Below are 22,833 nucleotides of genomic sequence, written 5' to 3' on the forward strand. Positions count from 1 at the left end.
TATATATATATATATATATATATATATATATATATATATGTGTATGTATGTATGTATGTATGTGTGTGTATATATATTATATATATTGATTGATTGATTATATGTAAATGTGTGTGTGTGTATATGTAAATGTGTATATATGTGTGTGTATATGTCCATGTATATGTGTATATATGTATATATGTATATGTGTATATATATATGTATATGTGTTTATATGTATGTGTCTATATTTGTGTATATATATATATATATATATATATATACAGTATATATATATATGTATTCATACATATATATTCCTCGCGCACTAATTGACTTAAAGAGCGTATTTGCTGCATGTCACGTTATCGATGGTAAAATGCATTTTTAGACAATATGATTTGCCTGAGTGGCTAGGAGACGGTAGAAAATGGACTAGTAAGGACAAATTAAAAATAATAATTTAAAAAACAAAAAAATTTTTTTAATTTTTTTTTTAACTTGGGACTTCCCGGGGGCCGGATTTTGGACGTTGGGGGGCCGTATCCGGCCCGCGGGCCGTAGTTTGGGGACCCCTGATCTACAATGTAAATAATCATGGAAATAAAGAAAACACATTTAAAGAGGAGAAGGTGTATCCACCCGAACGCCTCCCTAGGGAGGTGTTTAGGGCACGTCCGACCGGTAGGAGGCCACGGGGAAGACCCAGGACACGTTGGGAAGACTATGTCTCCCGGCTGGCCTGGGAACGCCTCGGGATCCCCCGGGAAGAGCTGGACGAAGTGGCTGGGGAGAGGGAAGTCTGGGCTGCCCAACTTAGGCTGCTGCCCCCGCAACCCGACCTCGGATAAGCAAAAGAAAATGGATGGAAGGTGTGTCCAAACTTGTGGGCTGTACTGTAGGTCTCTGGAGGCACCAGCAGGGGGTGTTCAACTCCAGTCTCCCAAACATCATTCAACACAATACTGGATCATTTATACACAGCAACATGTCTAAAGTCTATCGATGACGCAACAAGCCATCCGCCGCAGTTCGAAATCCAAACAAAACCGCAAATATTTGAGCCAGACAACGTTTACTGTATAACAAAACACCATTTTCAATCAATACAAAGTTATCTGCCTTAATTGAACGTCGGCTCATTTTTTTGGTCCGACACTCTTATTTTGGCGGCGCCATGTGCTCTTACGTTGAAAGGGCCTACACGGGAAGTGTGTTAACTAGGCGGTAGCGTCACGTGACTGTCAATGTGCGCAAACAAGTATGTTAGTTTCTTCCGTGTTTCCGCTCTCAAAAGGAGCGTACCAATAACCAACAATTGGCTCTATTATGTTTTCCAAACGCCATTTTTCAAGCAGCTGACAATTTGGAACTAACAGAAGTGGACTGGGTAGGTATTTTTTATATTTTTCCACGGCGTTCTAACATCATTTAGCAAGCTATTCGAAAGTGGAAAATCCCCGTCCATGTTTTTTTGTATCCACCTGTGATGCGTTCACGGCGGTCGTGACTTTCGCCTCTGCAACTGACGTTTCCGCGCCAACTCCTCCCTCGCCAGTTTATCTCCTCCCTTTTTCCTCATCTCTTCGTCTGTCTAATGTCCCTTTTTCATGTCCGCTGTCTGTCTCGCTGTCATCCATTGCTACGCAGCGGGAGAACCGTCAGCCATATTGCAGCTGCTCCACGTTTATTATTGTGTTGCTTATTTTCCTTGGCGTCATTGAAGGCGTGTCCGCCTCCCGTTGAAGACACCGAGGCTTGGTGGGGAAATGACACCTTCACCCACGTTGATTTGTTGGATTTGATGAGGTAAGAGCGGGAGAGTGTCATCACTTCATGCTGCTGTTGTAAATGCATGGCAGTCGCACTTGTTTTCAATAAGACAGCCATGTTTGTCGCTAGTAGGCGTTATTATTGAGCATTGCTACAGGTTTCTCTTGTTGCCAAAACGTTGAAAGGGCCATATTGGACCAAAAATACAAAAAAACAAATTTGTCTGGAGCCGCAAAAAAATTAAAAGCCTTATATAAGTGTTATAATGAAGGCAGCACATGACGTATGTGTCTATATTAGCTATATTAGCCTACTATCAAAATGACTTTAAAAGTCTTATACAAGTGTTATAATGAAGGCAACACATGACGTAAGTGTCTATATTAGCCTACTATCAAAATGACTTTAAATGTCTTATATAAGTGTTATAATGAAGACAACACATGACGTAAGTGTCTGTATTAGTTATATTAGCCTACTATCAAAATGACTTTAAAAGTCTTACACAAGTGTTATAATGAAGGCAACACATGATGTCAGTGTCTATATTAGCTATATTAGCCTACTATCAAAATGACTTTAAAAGTCTTATATAAGTGTTATAATGAAGACAACACATGAGATAAGTGTCTATATTAGCCTACTATCAGAATGACTAAAAGTCTTATATAAGTGTTATAATGAAGACAACACATGACGTAAGTGTCTATATTAGCCTACTATCAAAATGACTTTAAACGTCTCATATAAATGTTATAATGAAGGCAACACATGACGTAAGTGTCTATATCAGCTATATTAGCCTACTATCAAAATGACAGTGTGTCGCAGGCTGAAGCAAGTCTTTGTTGACAGAAATGTTGAAATGTAATATTTATTCTACATATTTTTACAACATTAGAAAACATGAGTCAATCAGAGGCTTCTCAGAGGGTGAGATAACTCCTGGAATAAGTTACTGACTTAGAATGGCCAAAGGTATAGATGTGTGTGTCCAAGATAAAGGAAACGGCAGGCTGTCATCTTCTAATGGATTTATTACAATCTTTGCAAGCTAGGTAATGTTTGCTGTGGTCTGGAACAACATGACAACTATATTACATACAGATAATGTGTCATGAGACATGCAAATATAAATTAAATACACAGAGGACATAAGTAAAGGATATTAAATGAGCTCAAATTTAGCTACAAATGAGGCATAATGATGCAATATGTACATACAGCTAAGCTAAATAGCATGTTAGCATCGATTAGCTTGCAGTCATGCACTGACCAAATATGTCTGATAAGCACTCCAACAAGTCAACAAAGCTCACCTTTGTGCATTCACGCACAGTATAAAACATTTGGTGGACAAAATGAGACCAAGAAGCAGTGGAAGATTTTGCATGTAAACAAACTGCTGCGTCACGGTCCACACTATGGTGAGTTCAAGAATAGCCGAAATGAGTAGGACAAAAGGATGTTCGCCAAATAGTGTCATCAGTGAAGCATACACACACACATATTCAACAGTGGTAGTTGTAACAATTGGGAAGTGTCATGTTTGTCCTCAAACTAAAAATCATACTACAACAAAAAAAATATTTTTCTCAATCTTTTTCCATTTTCAGTCCTTTTTAAAAAATGCTGCAGGGAGCCACTAAATCAGTGCTAACTGACAGCAGGAAAGACAATCCATGTGAAATGACAAGACTGTAAATCCCACTGCAGCCCTGCAGAGGTGAAGAACACCTGCAGCTCGCACATTCTTTATATCCGGATTCTTTACGCCGTCTCCTCGTTTCCCGGGGTCACGACACTCAAGCCACCGTGGCACGCCTGTGTTGCCACAACTTGCATACGCACATTCCCTAAGGAAGTATCGCCGTGCTCTTGGCTCGACGAAGTAAAAAAAAAAAAACAGTCATGACAAGTTCAGGCTCCCCCCCACGCCTCAGGGCTGTGGACGCTGCACCAGTCAATCTGGTTATTTTGCTTGACTTAAAATTAGGTGAACGTTTATTCTCCCACGGAGGTTCACTTTAGTCATTTTGATAGTAGGCAAATATAGCTAATATAGACACTTACGTCATGTGTTGCCTTCATTATAACATTTATATAAGACTTTTAAAGTCATTTTGATAGTAGGCTAATATAACTAATATAGACACTTACATCATGTGTTGCCTTCATTATAACACTTACATAAGACTTTTAAATTAATTTTGATAGTAGGCTAATATAGCTAATATAGACACTTACATCATGTGTTGTCTTATTTATAATACTTGTATATGACTTTTAAAGTCATTTTGATAGTAGACTAATGTAGACACTTACATCATGTGTTGTCTTCATTATAACACTTATAAAAGACTTTTAAAATCATGTTGATAGTCGGCTAATATAACTGATATAGACACATCATCAGTGTTTCCCCACACATTTATTTATTTGTGGCGGCCCGCCACGAAAGAATTACGTCCGCCACAAATAAAAATAAAAAAATATTTTTTTATTCTTTTTTTGGAATTTTTTAAAATTGTATTTATTTTTTGTCCTGTCCAGCTCCTCAGGCAAATCATATAGTTGATGTAGATGCCCATATAGGCTGTTCAGATTTACTCTACAAAAGAGAAGTGTAGGATACTTCTCTTGTTGCCTTATTTGTATTTGACCACTACTGTTTTCTGTTTATTTGTTAATGGCTGTGGCAGGACACCTCTGCCTCTGTTTCACTTTATGTTGCTGGTAAATAATATGGTTGTAGTAGTAGGCTAAAGTTAAATTATTTAGTATGCACTAATTAAAGGGGCAGAGCTTTAAGAGACATTTTAGCTTTTATATTTTATAAGATATATTTTTTGTAAGAACCACAATTAATAAATATATTTCAGTGAATAACTTATTGTTCAAATCTGTATATAAATATGTACATAAAGTGTTGTAATTATTTTGTAAAATGGATGGATGGATGGATGGACGTTTAAAACAAAACTGTTATTATTAATTAGTAAGTATACATTTTTTGAGCCTTTTGAGAGAAAATCATATCATTGTAGTAAATTATGCAAATTACTCGATGATGTCATGTTGACCACGCCCATAACCACGCCCATAGCCACGCCCCCACCGCCACAGGTATCTTGGCAGTTTATGGGAAACACTGATCATGTGTTGCCTTCATTATAACATTTCTATGAGAGTTTTAAAGTAATTTTGATAGTAGGCTAATATAGCTAATATAGACACTTATGTCATGTGTTGCCTTCATTATAACACTTATATAAGACTTTTAAAGTCATTTTGATAGTAAGCTAATATAGCTAATATAGACACTTACATCCTGTGTTGTCTTCATTATAACACTTATATAAGACTTTTAAAGTCATTTTGATAGTAGGTTAATATAGCTAATATAGACACTTACATCATGTGTTGCCTTCATTATAACACTTATATAAGACTTTTAAAGTCATTTTGATAGTAGGCTAATATAACTAATATGGACAACTACGTCATGTGTTGTCTTCATTATAACACTTATATAAGACATTTAAAGTCATTTTTATAGTAGGCTAATATAGACACGTCATGTGTTGCCTTCATTATAACACCTATATAAGATATTTAAATTAATTTTGATAGTAGGCTAATATAACTAATATAGACACTTACATCATGTGTTGTCTTCATTATAACACTTATATAAGACTTTTAAAGTCATTTTGATAGTAGGCTAATGTAGACACTTACATCATGTGTTGTCTTCATTATAACACTTACCGTAATTTCCGGACTATAAGCCGCTACTTTTTCCCCTCGTTCTGGTCCCTGCGGCTTATACAAGGGTGCGGCTTATTTACGGCCTGTTCTTCTCCGACACCGACGAAGAGGATTTTGGTGGTTTTAGTACGCAGGAGGAAGACGATGACACAATGATTAAAGACTGACTTTTCATATACCGGTAGGCTGGTTATTTTGATAACGTACAGGCGAGCACTTTGTATTACTTTGCACCGTTGTATTATTTGTACTCTGCACGAATGCTGTTCGCCATGTCAAAGATGTGAAAGTTTGATTGAATGATTGAAAGATTTATAGTTAATAAATGGGACGCTTTGCATTCCCAAACAGTCATCTCTGTCCCGACAATCCCCTCCGTGGTAGCAGGAACCCCTATATACTACGCTAATTACACATCAAAACCCTGCGGCTTATAGTCGGGTGCGGCTTATATATGGAGCAATCTGTATTTTCCCCTAAATTTAGCTGGTGCGGCTTATAGTCAGGTGCGGCTTATAGTCCGGAAATTACGGTATATAAGACTTTTAAAGTTCACTTTAACACGCTCATCTTTTTTTAATGTGCCTCAGGGGTAAATATGAACTAAGGTGACCAGACCCATATACTTTAAACCAGGGGTCTGCAACCCGCGGCTCCCTTTGGCTTTGAAACACAATGTCAACAAAAAATGGCTACTTACTTCATGTAGTTAATTTGAATTTAACAGTTATTTTGGAGAGTTTTGGGATCTTGTCATATGAAAATCAAACATTTTTATATATTGTCGATCAAAATGTACCTCACAGCTCCTATGCCAGACCTGGGAAAATTACGGCCCGCGGGCCATGTGCGGCCCGTTAAGATTTTCCATCCGGCCCGCCCGATGTTCTACATCATTTTTTTAATAATAATAATAATTAGAGATGCCGATAAATGCTTTAAAGTGTAATATCGGAAATTATCGGTATCGGTTTCAAAATTATCGGTATCGGTTTCAAAAAGTAAAATGTATGACTTTTTAAAACGCCGCTGTGTACATGGACGTAGGGAGACGTACAGAGCGCCAATTAACCTTAAAGGCACTGCCTTTGCGTGCCGACCCAATCGCATAATATCTACGGCTTTTCACACACACAAGTGAATGCAAGCATACTTGGTCAACAGCCATACAGGTCACACTGAGAGTGGCCGTATAAACAAGTTTAACACTGTTACAAATATGCGCCACACTGTGAACCCACACCAAACAAGAATGACAAACACATCTCGGGAGAACATCCGCACCGTAACACAACATAAACACAACAGAACAAATACCCAGAAATCCTTGCAACACTAACTCTTTCGGGACGCTACAATATACACCCGCCGCTACCCATTGCCCCCCACCCACCTCAACACCACCCCTCCCCCCCAACCCCGCCCACCTCAACCTCCTCATGCTCTCTCAGGGAGAGCATGTCCCAAATTCCAAGCTGCTGTTTTGAGGCATGTTAAAAAAAAATAATGCATTTGTGACTTCAATAATAAATATGGCAGTGCCATGTTGGCATTTTTTTCCATTTTTGAGTTGATTTATTTTGGAAAACTTGTTACATTGTTTAATGCATCCAGCGGGGCATCACAACACAATTAGGCATAATACTGTGTTAATTCCACGACTGTATATATCGGAATCGGTAATTAAGAGTTGGACAATATCGGAATATCGGATATCGGCAAAAAAGCCATTATCGGACATCTCTATTAATAATAATAGATTTTATTTGTAAAAGCACTTTACATTGAGGAAACAACCTCAAAGTGCTACAGTGCATTAAAAAAATAACAACTAAAACAGCCTAATAGCTAGAACTAGCACGCAAAAAAAAAAGGCTTTTTTAAAAAGAAAGGTTTTTAAGCCTTTTTTAAAAGCATCCACAGTCTGTGGTGCCCTCAGGTGGTCAGGGAGAGCGTTCCACAGACTGGGAGCGGCGGAGCAGAAAGCCCGGTCTCCCATTGTTCGGAGCTTTGTCCTCAGAGGTTGGAGGAGGTTAGCCTGTACGGAGCGGAGGTGTCGTGTGGAGGATTGGGGGGTGAGCAGTTCTTTGAGGTACAGGGGGGCATTTCCATGGAGTTAGTAGGAAGACTTTGTATACAATCCTGAGTGGAACAGGAAGCCAGTGAAGGGATTCGAGAACTGGTGTGATGTGGTGGTATTTCCTCACTCTCATCAGGATCCTAGCAGCACTATTCTGTAAGTACTGCAGCTTCTGGATGTTCTTGCTGGGGATCCCGACAAGAAGTGAGTTGCAGTAGTCCAGCAACTCTTTTTAGACCTTTAACATCAAACCTGTAACTTAAATATTGGGTTTCACGATGTAAAAGTGCTTGGAGTCACTGGGGCGGCATAGCTCGGTTTGGTAGAGCGGCCGTGCCAGCAACTTGAGGGTTCCAGGTTGTCGCTGCCGTTGTGCCCTTGGGCAAAACACTTTACCCACCTGCTATTGTCACTTTTATGCAGAACTTTGTTGTAAAAATTTGCTTTTGCATCTGTTTCTGACACACGCGTTTGGGGCTGCCTGCTCTGAAAACAAACCCCGCCCACTCTGCTTTGTTCCTGGTCTGAGCTAATAACTCCTATAACACTCAAAAGTGCAGATTTCAACCATTGAAATACTTTGTATAGTTCAGGGGTCACCAACCTTTTTGAAACCAAGAGCTACTTCTTGGCTACTGATTAATGCGAAGGCCTACCAGTTTGATACACACTTAAATAAATTGCCAGAAATAGCCAATTTGCTCAATTTACCTTTAACTCTATGTTATTATTAATAATTAATAATATTTACACTTAATTGAACGGTTTAAAAGAGGAGAAAACACGAAAAAAATGACAATTAAATTTTGATACATAGTTTATCTTCAATTTCGACTCTTTAAAGGCCTACTGAAATGAATTTTTTTTTATTTCAACGGGAATAGCAGATCCATTCTATGTGTCATACTTGATCATTTCGAGATATTGCCATATTTTTGCTGAAAGGATTTAGTAGAGAAAATCGACGATAAAGTTCGCAACTTTTGCTCGCTGATAAAAAAAGCCTTGCCTGTACCGGAAGTAGCGTGACGTCACAGGAGCCAGTATTCCTCACAATTCCCCGTTGTTTACAATGGAGCGAGAGAGATTCGGACCGAGAAAGTGACGATTACCCCATTAATTTGAGCGAGGATGAAAGATTCGTAGATGAGGAACGTTACCGTGAAGGACTTGAGAGGCAGTGATGGACGTATCTTTTTTCGCTCTGACCGTAACTTAGGTACAAGCTGGCTCATTGGATTCCACACTCTCTCCTTTTTCTATTGTAGATCACCGATTTGTATTTTAAACCACCTCAGATACTATATCCTCTTGAAAATGAGAGTCGAGAACGCGAAATGGACATTCACAGTGACTGAACATGTAAATACACGATTAATAATATTCAGCTTTGCGAAGCTAAAAAATAGAAGCTAACCTAGCAACGTAGCCAACGTGATAGCATAGCAGTCTCAAATGCAGATAGAAACTAAATAAATAAAAACCCTGACTGGATGGATAGACAGAAGATCAAAAATACTATTAAACCATGAACATGTAAATACACGATTAATAATATTCCGCTTTTCGAAGCTAAAAAAATAGAAGCTAACCTAGCAACGTAGCCAACGTGATAGCATAGCAGTCTCAAATGCAGATAGAAACTAAATAAAAAAAACCCCTGACTGGATGGATAGACAGAAGATCAAAAATACTATTAAACCATGAACATGTAAATACACGATTAATAATATTCAGCTTGGCGAAGCTAAAAAAACAGAAGCTAACTTAGATGCGGCGGCGGGCTTACTCACTGTAGTGCGTCTGCTATCCTGCTCAAAACACAACACAACCTCCTGGTGTTGGTGTTGCTGTAGCCCGCCGCTCCACCGATCGCACCTACAACTTTCTTATTTGCAGTCTCCATTGTCCATTAAACAAATTGCAAAAGATTCACCAACACAGATGTCCAGAATACTGTGGAATTTTGTCGAAGAAAACAGAGGTATTTGAATTGGGTCCAAACACTTCCCTTGACCTCGTGACGTCACGCGCATACGTCATCATACCGCGACGTTTTCAAGCGGAAGTTTCCTGGGAAGTTTAAAATTGCACTTTATAAGTTAACCCGGCCGTATTGGCATGTGTTGCAATGTTAAGATTTCATCATTAATATATAAACTATCAGACTGCGTGGTCGGTAGTAGTGGCTTTCAGTAGGCCTTTAAAATTCAAAATTCAACTGAAAAAAAGAAGAGAAAAACTAGCTAATTCGAATCGTTTTGAAAAAATTAAAAAAAGAATTTATGGAACATCATTAGTAATTTTTCCTGATTAAGATTAATTTTAGAATTTTGATGACATGTTTTAAATTTTTAAAAGAAATTCAAAAGACTTTGAAATAAGATTTAAATTTGATTCTACAGATTTTCTAGATTTGCCAGAATAATTTTTTTGAATTTGAATCATAATAAGTTTGAAGAAATATTTCACAAATATTCTTCGTCGAAAAATCAGAAGCTAAAATGAAGAATTAAATTAAAAATTATTTATTATTCTTTACAATAAAAACAACACATTTACTTGAACATTGATTTAAATTGTCAGGAAAGAAGAGAAAGGAATTTAAAAGGTAAAAAGGTATATGTTTTTAAAAATCCTAAAATCATTTTTAAGGTTGTATTTTTTCTCTAAAATTGTCTTTCTGAAAGTTGTAAGAAGCAAAGTAAAAAAATTTATGAATTTATTTAAACAAGTGAAGACCAAGTCTTTAAAATATTTTTTTGGATTTTCAAATTCTATTTGAGTTTTGTCTCTCTTAGAATTAAAAATGTCGAGCAAAGCGAGACCAGCTTGCTAGCAAATAAATACAATTTAAAAAATAGAGGCAGCTCACTGGTAAGTGCTGCTATTTGAGCTATTTTTAGAACAGGCCAGCGGGCTACTCATCTGGTCCTTACGGGCTACCTGGTGCCCGCGGGCACCGCGTTGGTGACCCCTGGTATAGTTGAAGACCGCCGCTCATTTAAAAACAGCACTGCACATCATAATGGTGGCTACAGTTTTAGTGAATTATAGTTTGAAGTAGGTCTGGGCGATATATGGAATATACTCGATATATCGCGGGTTTGTCTCAGTGCGATATAGAAAATGACTATATGGTGATATTGGAGTATACGTTCTCACGCAGTTGCTTTTAGCTGCGGGCATTACACTACAGGCTCTTCTCACTCTTTCTTGTCTCTCCTTCTCACAGAGACTTAAAACAAGCGCACCTTCTTACATACGTCACATACTGTCGCGCGTGCAACCTCATACGCCCACGCCGAGCAGACAGGTAGCGGCATGGTAACGCTAGCTGTGATGCTAGCGGAGTGGTGAGAGTGGTAATACGAGACAAAGAAGGTGCGAATCTGGTAACAAATGAAGGAAGAAGAATTAATTCCCAAGAAAAACAGCAAGGGGTCCATCGTCTGGCGGTGGTTTGGCTTCAAGCGGGAAGATGTTGAACAGACATCAGTAAAAGGTCAAGTATGCGGCAAAAGCGTTGCTATAAAAAGTAGCGGCACTAATAATTTGTAGCATCATATTAAAAGTCACCCGCTAGAGAATGAGGAGTGGCGTGGCGAAGTTGGTAGAGTGCCAGCAATCGGAAGGTTGCTGGTTACTGGGGTTCAATCCCCACCTTCTACCATCCTAGTCACGTCCGTTGTGTCCTTGGGCAATACACTTCACCCTTGCTCCTGATGGCTGCTGGTTAGTGCCTTGCATGGCAGCTCCCGCCATCAGTGTGTGAATGTGTGTGTGAATGGGTGAATGTGGAAATACTGTCAAAGCGCTTTGAGTACCTGAAAGGTAGAAAAGCGCTATACAAGTATAACCCATTTATCATTTATTATCATTTACTTGAAACTCCGCATGTCAACATCTCCGTTCGGTGCCACACCATCAAAATGCCCAAGGAACCATTTCCAGATCAACACCGTATGAAATGTACATATTTATATACAGATTTGAACAATAAGTTATTCACTGAAATATATTTATTAATTGTGGTTCTTACAAAAATGATATCTTATAAAATATAAAAGCTAAAATGTCTCTTAAAGCTCTGCCCCTTTAATTAGTGCATACTAAATAATTTTACTTTAGCCTACTACTACAACCATATTATTTACCAGCAACATAAAGTGAAACAGAGGCAGAGGTGTCCTGCCACAGTCAGTAACAAATAAACAGAAAACAGTAGTGGTCAAATACAAATAAGGCAACAAGAGAAGTATCCTACACTTCTCTTTTGTAAAGTACACCTGAACAGCCTATATGGGCATCTACATCAACTATATGATTTGCCTGAGAAGCTGGACAGGACCAAAAAAAATAAATATTTTTTTAAATTTTTATTTTTTTATTTGTGGCGGACGTAATTCTTTCGTGGCGGGCCGCCACAAATGAATGAATGTGTGGGAAACACTGTGTAGACACATAGAATCATCATACTGCTGTGATTATATGCATCAAGTGTTCATTCAAGGCTAAGGCAAAATATGGAGATATACAGTATATGGTGTATCGTGACATGGCCTAAAAATATCCAGATATTAATAAGAGGCCATATCGCCCAGCCCTACTTCAGTGTTTTACTGTTCATAGTTAATATTGTCAATCCCACTTTCTTTATTTTAATGTACATTTTTGGTGTCCCATTCAGTAAAAAACTGTAAAATTCCATTCCGTGTTTTTGAGGTGGTCTGTCATAACTTTTTTAGAATTCTATCGGACAATTCTATGAGGGGCAAAGGAACAGACCCAACAAGGCAACCAAGAGAGCCGACTTGATCCCAGGCTGCCCACTAGCCCCCCGGCCAATGTCCAGTTTGCGAGGATGAGCGACGAATCCGTCAAAGGAGACCAAAGTGTCCGATATATGCTCATTCAGCCCAAATGATTCAAATGAGAGGACCTAAAGTGGCCAACAGGCATGTGAAATGTCGGAGAAAATGTGGAAATACACATTTTTTAACATCATTTTCGCCTCAAAATATCGTTTCCGTGTTTGTTTGTTTTTGTATTGAAACATTGTAGCGTTTAAAAAAGGGAGAAGGAGTGTCAACATTTGGAGCTAATTGATTTAATGACATTCAGACTTTGTTTTCTTATCAGCAGTCGAGCAGCATCTGTACATCCGTGGCTTGTCAGCGCAACAACACCCAACATGGGAAATGTGTATCGTGAAAACCCGTCCGACTGGAAGTTCCGTGGGTGAATTATGTAAACACTACAATATCAAAAAATAGCATCTAAAAAATATTTGTTGAACTCTCGCCTCAATGTTGACGGCCTTCTATTTGCTGCTAACCATATTTGGATGATTACAATCCCAACGCTGTTAGTTCGAACTAGTGTTGTCCCGATACCAATATTCTGTACCAAAATGTATTTCCATACTTTTCGGTACTTTGCGATACTTTTCTAAATAAAGGAGAACACAAAAAATGGCATAATTGTCTTTATTTGAACAAAATATCTTAAGGTACACGAAACGTATGTTTATTATTGTAATTTAGTCCTTAAATAAAATAGTGAACATACTAGACAACTTGTCTTTTAGTAGTAAGTAAACAAACAAAGACTCCTAATTAGTCTGCTGATGTATGCAGTAACATATTGTGTCATTTATCTACCTATTATTTTGTACACATTATGAGGGACAAACTGTAAAAATTGATTATTAATGTACTTGTTCATTTACTGTTCATATCTGCTTATTTTCTGTTTTAACATGTTCCATCTACACTTCTGTTAAAATGTAATAATCACTTATTCTTCTCTTCTTTTAAATACTTTACATTAGTTTTGGATGATACCACACATTTAGGTATGGATCCGATACCAAGTAGTTACAGGATCATACATTGGTCATATTCAAAGTCCTCATGTGTCCAGGGACGTATTTACTGACTTTATAAAAAAATGTTTTTAAATGAAAGAAGATTTTGTGATGCTAAAAAATATTGATGTAATCATAGTAGTATCGACTTGATACGCTCTTGTACTTGGTATCATTACAGTGGATGTCAGGTGTAGATCCACCCATGGCGTTTGTTTACATTGTGACGTCGGTGAGCTACAGTGTGTAGTGAAGCATGTTTAGCTATTCCTCGTCCTCCAGTGATAATGTTACTTGTAAGAAACTTACTTTATTTGTCGCCATGGAGGCCAGGATTAGTGAGCGTTTCAATGTTATAACTTCACCTTTATCTTTACTTTTTACACCAAAATGCGTCCATTCTCCCTTTTCGGTCTACACACTGTGTCTGCTTGTAAGTACTCTGTGTGTGTGCGCTGCCCAACATGCTCCTCTGCTCGTAAAACCAGCAAAGTCACGACGTGATGAAAACAGGGGGTCGTGGGGTTGGGGGACCGGTACTTTTTAGAGGCGGTATAGTACCGAATATGATTCATTAGTATCGCGGTACTATACTAGTACCGGTATACCGTACAACCCTATTCCGAACCAGTTCTAGTTCTAGTTTTAGCCAGCGAGAAGGTATATTTTTGGCGTGACGCATGTAAACAGAGGTCACAACACAGGAAGTACACTATATTGCCAAAAGTATTTGGCCAGTATATGAACTTGAAGTGCCATCCCATGGAATTGTCCAAAATGTTTTGGTATCCTGGAGCATTCAAAGTTCCTTTCACTGGAACTAACTCCTGAAAAACAACCCTACACCATAAATCCTCCTCCACCAAATTTCACACTCGGCACAATGCAGTCCGAAATGTAGCGTTCTCCTGGCGACCTCCAAACCCAGACTGGTCCATCAGATTGCCAGATGGAAAAGCGTGATTCATCAGTCCAGAGAAGGCGTCTCCACGGCTCTAGAGTCCAGTGGCGACGTGCTTTACACCACTGCATCCCACGCTTTGCATTGGACTTGCTGATGTATGGCTTAGATCAGGGGTCCCCAAACTATGGCCCACGGGCCGGATACGGCCCGCCAGCGTCCAAAATCCGGCCCGCGGGTAGTACCAAGTAAAAAAAAAAAAAGTTTTTTTTTATTTATTTTTTTAAATTATTATTTTTTTAATCTGTTCTTTTCCACCCATCCATCAATCCATTTTCTACCGCTTGTTACTGAGTCTCCTAGGCAGATACGGCACGCCAGCGTCCAAAATCCGGCCCGCGAGTAGTCCTGGCTAAAAAGTAAATAAAAATTGTATTTATTTATTTTTTGATTATAATTTTTTTTAATCTGTCCTTTTTCGCCCATCCTACAATCCATTTTCTACCGCTTGTTACTGGGTCTCCTAGGCAGATAAGGCACGCCAGCATCCAAAATCCCGCCCGCGGGTAATACCAAGTAAAAAAAAAAAAAAAAATATATATATATATATATATATTTTTTTTTTATTATTATTTGTTTTAATCTGTCCCTTTTCGCCCATCCATCAATCCATTTTCTACCGCTTGTTACTGGGTCTTCTAGGCAGATACGGCACGCCAGCGTCCAAAATCCGGCCCGCGGGTAGTCCTGACTAAAAAAAAAAAAATGGTATAAATAAAATTTTTTTAGTCTGTCCTTTTTCGCCCATCCATCAATCCATTTTCTACCGCTTGTTATTGGGTCTCCTAGGCAGATACGGCACGCCAGCGTCCAAAATCCGGCCCACGAGTAGTCCTGACTAAAAAGTAAATAAAAATGGTATTTATTTATTTTTTGATTATAATTTTTTTTAATCTGTCCTTTTTCGCCCATCCTACAATCCATTTTCTACCGCTTGTTACTGGGTCTCCTAGGCAGATAAGGCACGCCAGCATCCAAAATCCCACCCGCGGGTAATACCAAGTAAAAAAAAAAAAAAAAAAAAAAAAAATTTTTTAAATTATTATTTGTTTTAATCCGTCCCTTTTCGCCCATCCATCAATCCATTTTCTACCGCTTGTTACTGGGTCTTCTAGGCAGATACGGCACGCCAGCGTCCAAAATCCGGCCCGCGGGTAGTCCTGACTAAAAAAAAAAAAATGGTATAAATAAAATTTTTTTAGTCTGTCCTTTTTCGCCCATCCATCAATCCATTTTCTACCGCTTGTTATTGGGTCTCCTAGGCAGATACGGCACGCCAGCGTCCAAAATCCGGCCCGCGGGTAGTCCTGACTAAAAAAAAAAAATGGTATATATACATTTTTTTTAGTCTGTCCTTTTTCGCCCATCCATCAATCCATTTTCTACCGCTTGTTATTGGGTCTCCTAGCCGCTCAAGCAAATCATATTGTCTAAAAATGCATTTTCCCAGCGGTAACGGGACGTCATCACGCTTGCGCCACAAAGGCGGCAAGTGCACGATCTTTCAGTCAATTAGTGCACGAGGGGAAAAAATGGCGAAATCGTTGGGGAAACATAAATTAGACTCCGAGTGTAGAGTTTTTAAACATCAGTGGACATATGACTTTGTTCAGTTTAAGGAAAAGACAGTTTAGATTGTATTTATATATATATATATATATATATATATATATATATATATATATATATATATATATATATATATATATATATATATATATATATATATATACACTATCGTTCAAAAGTTTGGGGTCACCCAAACAATTTTCTGTTTGAGCCTTCATTTCTAAGAACAAGAATAGACTGTCGAGTTTCAGATGAAAGTTAATTTTTCTGGCCATTTTGAGCGTTTAATTGACCCCGCAAATGTGATGCTCCAAAAACTCAACTGCTCAAAGGAAGGTCCGTTTTGTAGCTTCTGTAACGAGCTGAACTGTTTTCAGATGTGTGAACATGATTGCACAAGGGTTTTCTAATCATCAATTAGCCTTCTGAGCCAATGAGCAAACACATTGTACCATTAGAACACTGGAGTGATAGTTGCTGGAAATGGGCCTCTATACACCTATGTAGATATTGCACCAAAAACCAGACATTTGCAGCTATAATAGTCATTTACCACATTAGCAATGTATAGAGTGTATTTCTTTAAAGTTAAGACTAGTTTAAAGATATTTTCATTGAAAAGTACAGTGCTTTTCCTTCAAAAATAAGGACATTTCAATGTGACCCCAAACTTTTGAACTGTAGTGTGTATATATATATATATATATATATATATATATATATATATATATATATATATATATATATATATATATATATATATATATAAGGGAATAAGCGGTAGAAAATGGATGGATATATATATATATAGTGCGGCCCCTGGTCAAATTTTTTTAACCCAATACGGCCCCTGGGTCAAAAAGTTTGGGGACCCCTGGCTTAGATGCAGCCGCTCGGCCATGGACACCCATTCCATGAAGCTCCCTGCGTACTGTACGTGGGCTAATTGGAAGGTCACATGAAGTTTGGAGCTCTGTAGCAACGGACTGTGCAGAAAGTCTTTGCACTATGCTGACCTCTCTGTCAGTTTACGTGGCCTACCACTTGGTGGCTGAGTTGCTGTTGTTCCCCAAACTCTTCACTTTTCTTTTAATAAAGTTGACTTTGGAATATTTAGGAGCGAGGAAATTTCACGACTGGATTTGTTGCACAGGTGGCATCCTGTGACAGTTCCACGCTGGAAATCACTGAAAGCGGCCCATTCTTTCACAAATGTTTATAGAAACAGTCTCCATGCCTAAGTGCTTGATTTGATACACCGGGCCAAGTGATTAGGGCACCTGATTCTCATCATTTGGATGGGTGGCCAAATACTTTTGGCAATATAGTGTATATTACCCGAGGGGGCGTGGCTACAGTATAGAGTTGCCAAATAGGAAACGTTTTCGGACTTCTTTGCATGCATGTTATATAATTTGACATGGCATTCTCAATGATGATCATGTGAGTAAATCATCTACCTACAACACTTCAGTGTTACGTTACATGACATGCAAGTGTCAAAAAGAGGTTGGTAGATGAGTATAATAGTACAATAGTGTAGAAATGCACACTATGGTAGGAAATGTGGTCTTAAATGTTCCACTTTTACTTTCGGGGTTTGTGTGGCAGAACTTTGTCGCCTTAGAAATGTTCCTCATTTTTTTGGTCAGTTTTTCTCAAAGGGTGCTCACATTCTTTGATTGATTGATTGAGACTTTTATTAGTAGATTGCACAGTACAGTACATATTCCGTACAATTGACCACTAAATGGTAACACCCGAATACGTTTTTCAACTTGTTTAAGTCGGGGTCCACGTTAATATATTCATGGTAAATGGTATCTTCATGGTATCTTGGCACTACTAGTATGACTAAGTACGTTGAGTAAAAGACTGCATGTGAAGTTGTGGAGGGGGGTGTGGCCTGCGGGCCTGCAGCAAACCGGGGTGTGCCAGGACCGGCCTGGAAGTCAGCGACAGGTGCGTAGATGGCCCACCTGGGCCTTGTTATCAATTCACCTGTCGCTGACTTCGAGGCCGGTCCTGGCACCCCCTGCTTCGCTGCCGGCCCGCAGGCCACGCCCCCCTCCACAGAAGTAAACAAGCGACAGCAACACTTCAGTTACATAAATCACATTATGGAAAAAAGGAATGAAGTGCCAAAAAGGAGAGGCAAATGACAAGTTTGCTAGACCAAACGTTGTCTCTTCGGTGCAATATTTATTCAAGACACCCACGGTTCATATTATAGGCTTGTTCTGATATCCTTTCTCCCAGCTATCCCGGTTCTGCTTCCTGTTTCCTGCTCGACCTAAGAAATGACGCCGCTCCCCTTCCCCAATACCCATAACCAATCAAACATGGAGGGGAATATGACAAATGAAAAACATTGCGTAATAAATGTAACAGAATAAGTGTTATTCTCTTGATGCATCTTAATACCACTTTAGATCTTAAAATCCAACTGTAGTTTCATGGTGCGACACCAGCAAGGTTAGAATGCCAATGCAAGGATCTACCAAAGTGTTTACACTTGTCCAAGCTCCTCTATGCAACACTCTGGTGGTTTTAGGAATCTTCATTCATTTGTTTCCCTGGCCACCAGTTGAATAGCACTGCAACCTTCTGTACAGTGTATACCAGAACTGGGCAAATTAAGGCCCGGGGGCCACATGTTGAGCTTTTCAATCTGGCACACCGGACATTCCCAAATCATTTTTTTACACCTTTAAGATGGAAAGTGGAGCTGCCATTATGATATGTGGTGATGTTTTCTAATGACTGTAAGTCTTCAACTATACTAAGTATTTCAATGGTTGGAATCTGCATGATATACTCATTACTATGGTCATCTAATTAGTTACTGTGGTCATCTAATGAGTTACTGTGGTCATCTAATCAATCAATCAATCAATCAATCAATCAATGTTTATTTATATAGCCCTAAATCACAAGTGTCTCAAAGGGCTGTACAAGCCACAACGACATCCTCGGTACAGAGCCCACATACGGGCAAGGAAAAACTCACCCCAGTGGGACGTCGGTGAATGACTATGAGAAACCTTGGAGAGGACCGCATATGTGGGTAACCCCCCCCCCCCCTCTAGGGGAGACCGAAAGCAATGGATGTCGAGTGGGTCTGACATAATATTGTGAAAGTCCAGTCCACATCTAATGAGTTACTGTGGTCATCTAATGAGTTACTGTCAGGTTGAAACACTGATGCCATCTATTACACAGACAAGAAGCAAGGAATCATGCAGAGACAGAGTTAAATTTTACTCATGAGGAGAGACGTATTGGGCTGTACACTTAGTTACAGTTCCAACCTACCTACGCTCTAAGGTACAGTCCCACGTGCTCCTCTATTTATTTGGTAGGTCCCTGGTTACATCACTGAGGCTGCTTCTGAAGGAAGGGGGGGTAATCTCAGCAGCCCCAGTTAGACACAATATATGATTATTCAGAAATGCAATTGTGCTGACACTCGTGATATCGCCCTGTCTCTGCTTTGTCTGCGTCACGGCACTCGATGTTCTGGACACAAACACTGATACGAGACGACTCGCTATCCAAGCTTGCAAGTTGTCCCTTTGCACAGATAGAAAAGTACAACTTCAGCACAATTGATAATAACCATAGCAACGGCCTTTAAGCATACATACCAAAGACTATAAAAATGGAACCCATAACCTCCCTGCTTGGCACTCAGCAACAAAGGGTTGGAGTTGGGGGTTAAATCACCAAAATGATTCCCGGGCGCGGCGCCGCTGCTGCCCACTGCTCCCCAAGGGGATGGGACAAATGCAGAGGACAAAATTTCACCACATCTAGTGTGTGTGTGACAATCATTGGTACTTTAATCTTAATCTTAATCTTAATAATTTATACATAATTATTCTAACAGTTACTATGGTAATATAATGAGTTACTATGGTAATCTAATTAGCTACTATGGTAATGTAATTTAGTTACTATGGTCATCTAAGTCACAGCAGCTCAGACCAGGCACCAAAACCTCAGCCGAGTCATACCAAAGACTATAAAAATGGGAGCCATTGCCTCCCTGCTTGGCACTCAGCATCAAGGGTTGGAATTGGGGGTTAAATCACCAAAAATGATTCCCGGGCGCGGCCACCGCTGCTGCTCACTGCTCCCCTCACCTCCCAGGGGGCTGATCAAGGGTGATGGGTCAAATGCAGAGAATAATTTCGCCACACCTCGTGTGTGTGTGACAATCATGGGTACTTTAGCTTTACTAGTTACTATGGTCATCTAATGAGTTACTATGGCCATCTAATGAGTTACTATGGTCATCTAATGAGTTACTATGGTCACCTAGAGGGGGGGGGTTACCCACATATGCGGTCCTCTCCAAGGTTTCTCATAGTCATTCACATTGACGTCCCACTGGGGTGAGTTTTCCTTGCCCGTATGTGGGCTCTGTACCGAGGATGTCGTTGTGGCTTGTACAGCCCTTTGAGACACTTGTGATTTAGGGCTATATAAATAAACATTGATTGATTGATTGATCTAATGAGTTACTATGTCCATCTAATGAGTTACTATGGTCATGTAATTAGTTACTATGGTCATCTAATGAGTTACTATGTCCATCTAATGAATTACTATGGTCATATAATGAGTTACTATGGTAATCTAATTAGCTACTATGGTAATGTAATTAGTTACTCTGGTAATGTAAGTCACAGCAGCTCAGACCAGGCACCAAGCAGTGTGGGTGGGGAGCGTTTCCACAGAGTCAGAGCCTGAAATGCTTTTTTTTAATCCTATGCGTTCATATTAGGCTGTTTGTTGCATTTTTGTTGTGTTTCGCTTGATTGTAAAATATGAATGAATGAATGAATGATCTTTATTGTCATTGTGCATGTACAGATACAGGTCCAACGAAATGTAGGTTGCTTCCCTAAGGTGCTTTGCATTTAAAAAAAAAAAAAAAAGAAGAAACCACACAATATACACAATATGCAATATGGCATAGGACCACTCTGAGAGGCAATGTAAAAAAACGAGACAGTAAAAAGTAAATATGTGGACGGAGAGGGGGTGTGACGTTCATATGTTGTCAATATTCAGTGTTTTATCCTTCGTAGTTAATATTGTAAATCCCACATTATTTTCATGTACATTCTTGGTGTCTCAATCAGTACAAAAATGTAAAATTCCATTAGTTTTCCATTCGCTCTGTCATAAAGTTTTTAGCATTCAATCAGACATTATTGTGAGGTTTTGTAATAGTGTTCCTAAAAATAGACACATTTTTTTCTCTAAATTTGGCCCCCTTGAGTCAAAATAATTGCCCAGGCCCGGTATATGCCTAAATACCTCCAATCAGACAAACACACTATCTCCGTATGAATGAAGGACACTTGTGCAAAATACCACTTCTTTATGGACTCACACATTTAGTTGTGTCGTCATTTAACAGAAATAACAAAATAAAACAGTTTCCTTGGCAGAGCTTTGGAAATGCGGCAAGGGTAAAACATGATTTCTACTAAGTGAGATCATTTATTAGTCCTGTGTTCTGTGGCCAAGTTGAGATGAGTCATGGCCGCAATCTCCGAGTCTTCATACTTTAGTTCGTTTTGCTCCAACGCCCTGAGAGACAAGTGTGCCTTTGATTAGTTACATCAGAGAGGATTACTTGTACTTAACCTGATTACTTTCTCCCAGACTGGTTTTGACTCTCATATATGATTATTCATCATTTAGCACATGCTCTTTGGTAAATCACCTGGTCATTGATGTGAGCTTGTAGCCAACATGCCTCCTAGAAGAGGACCATGCCGGATAATCTCCAATTCTGTCCACATTTTTACGCAGGAAATAGCGGTGTACGACAGGTTTAATATGGATTAGCAATCACTTCAGGGCAGCAATGATGTGTTCAGGTGAGCGCAGGAGAAATAATAGATCAGGAGTCACCAACGCGGTGCCCGCGGGCACCAGGTCGCCCGTAAGGACCAGATGAGTCGCCCGCTGGCCTGTTCTAAAAATAGCTCAAATAGCAGCACTTACCAGTGAGCTGCCTCTATTTTTAAAATTTTATTGTATTTACTAGTGTGACAGTCCTAACTGTCGTGCGGGTTCTCAGGACCACCCAGGGAAGACATTGTCGTGAGACGGTTTAGACTTCTTTATTATTTCAATCACAGAATCTTTCGCGTGCTTTTCAACAGCTGCCTTTTTTCTCACGTGAGCACATAAATGGTTTCCTCCCGTCCGCCGTCTGCTTTGCAGCAGCACGTCGCGGTCGTTTGCGTGGTAGCAGAGGATGGTTTCCTCCCGTCCGCCGTCTTTCTCCGTCTCCTCCCTTGATGTTCACGTCTCTCGCCCTTTTATGCGGTCTGAGAGGGGGATTGCACTGTCCACAGCTGCACGTTCCACGCACCTTATGCTGATTGCGGCGTCGCTCCTAGCGCGCCCCGCCTTGCCGCTCGCTCGTCCACGCCTCCTCGCCGCCATCTTGGAGCGTGCGCGTCGGTCCGCCGGCCCCGCCTCCCCACAACTAGCAAGCTGGTCTCGCTTTGCTCGACATTTTTAATTCTAAGAGAGACAAAACTCAAATAGAATTTGAAAATCCAAAAAAATATTTTAAAGACTTGGTCTTCACTTGTTTAAATAAATTCATTTATTTTTTTTACTTTGCTTCTTATAACTTTCAGAAAGACAATTTTGGAGAAAAAATACAACCTTAAAAATGATTTTAGGATTTTTAAACACATATACCTTTTTACCTTTTTAATTCCTTCCTCTTCTTTCCTGACAATTTAAATCAATGTTCAAGTACATTTATTTTTTTTATCGTAAAGGATAATAAAT

The 22,833-nt window shown here is 39.4% G+C and overlaps 1 protein-coding gene across 2 annotated transcripts in view; it reads left to right on the top strand.

The window, feature by feature from the left end:
- The first annotated feature begins 1,231 nt into the window (after nucleotides 1-1,231).
- The window catches only part of mbnl3 (muscleblind-like splicing regulator 3), a 122,396-nt gene continuing 100,794 nt past the window's right edge, over nucleotides 1,232-22,833 (top strand). Inside the window, exon 1 of one of the 2 annotated variants that reach the window (XM_062044255.1) lies at nucleotides 1,232-1,372. The gene's annotated coding sequence lies outside the window, so the exon portion shown is untranslated. Of the gene's footprint in view, nucleotides 1,373-1,577; nucleotides 1,792-22,833 lie in introns of those variants that run through there. The other variant, XM_062044256.1, reaches the window with a different exon arrangement.

Source organism: Entelurus aequoreus, linkage group LG04 (genome assembly GCF_033978785.1).
Source record: "Entelurus aequoreus isolate RoL-2023_Sb linkage group LG04, RoL_Eaeq_v1.1, whole genome shotgun sequence".
NCBI classification, from domain to species: domain Eukaryota; kingdom Metazoa; phylum Chordata; class Actinopteri; order Syngnathiformes; family Syngnathidae; genus Entelurus; species Entelurus aequoreus.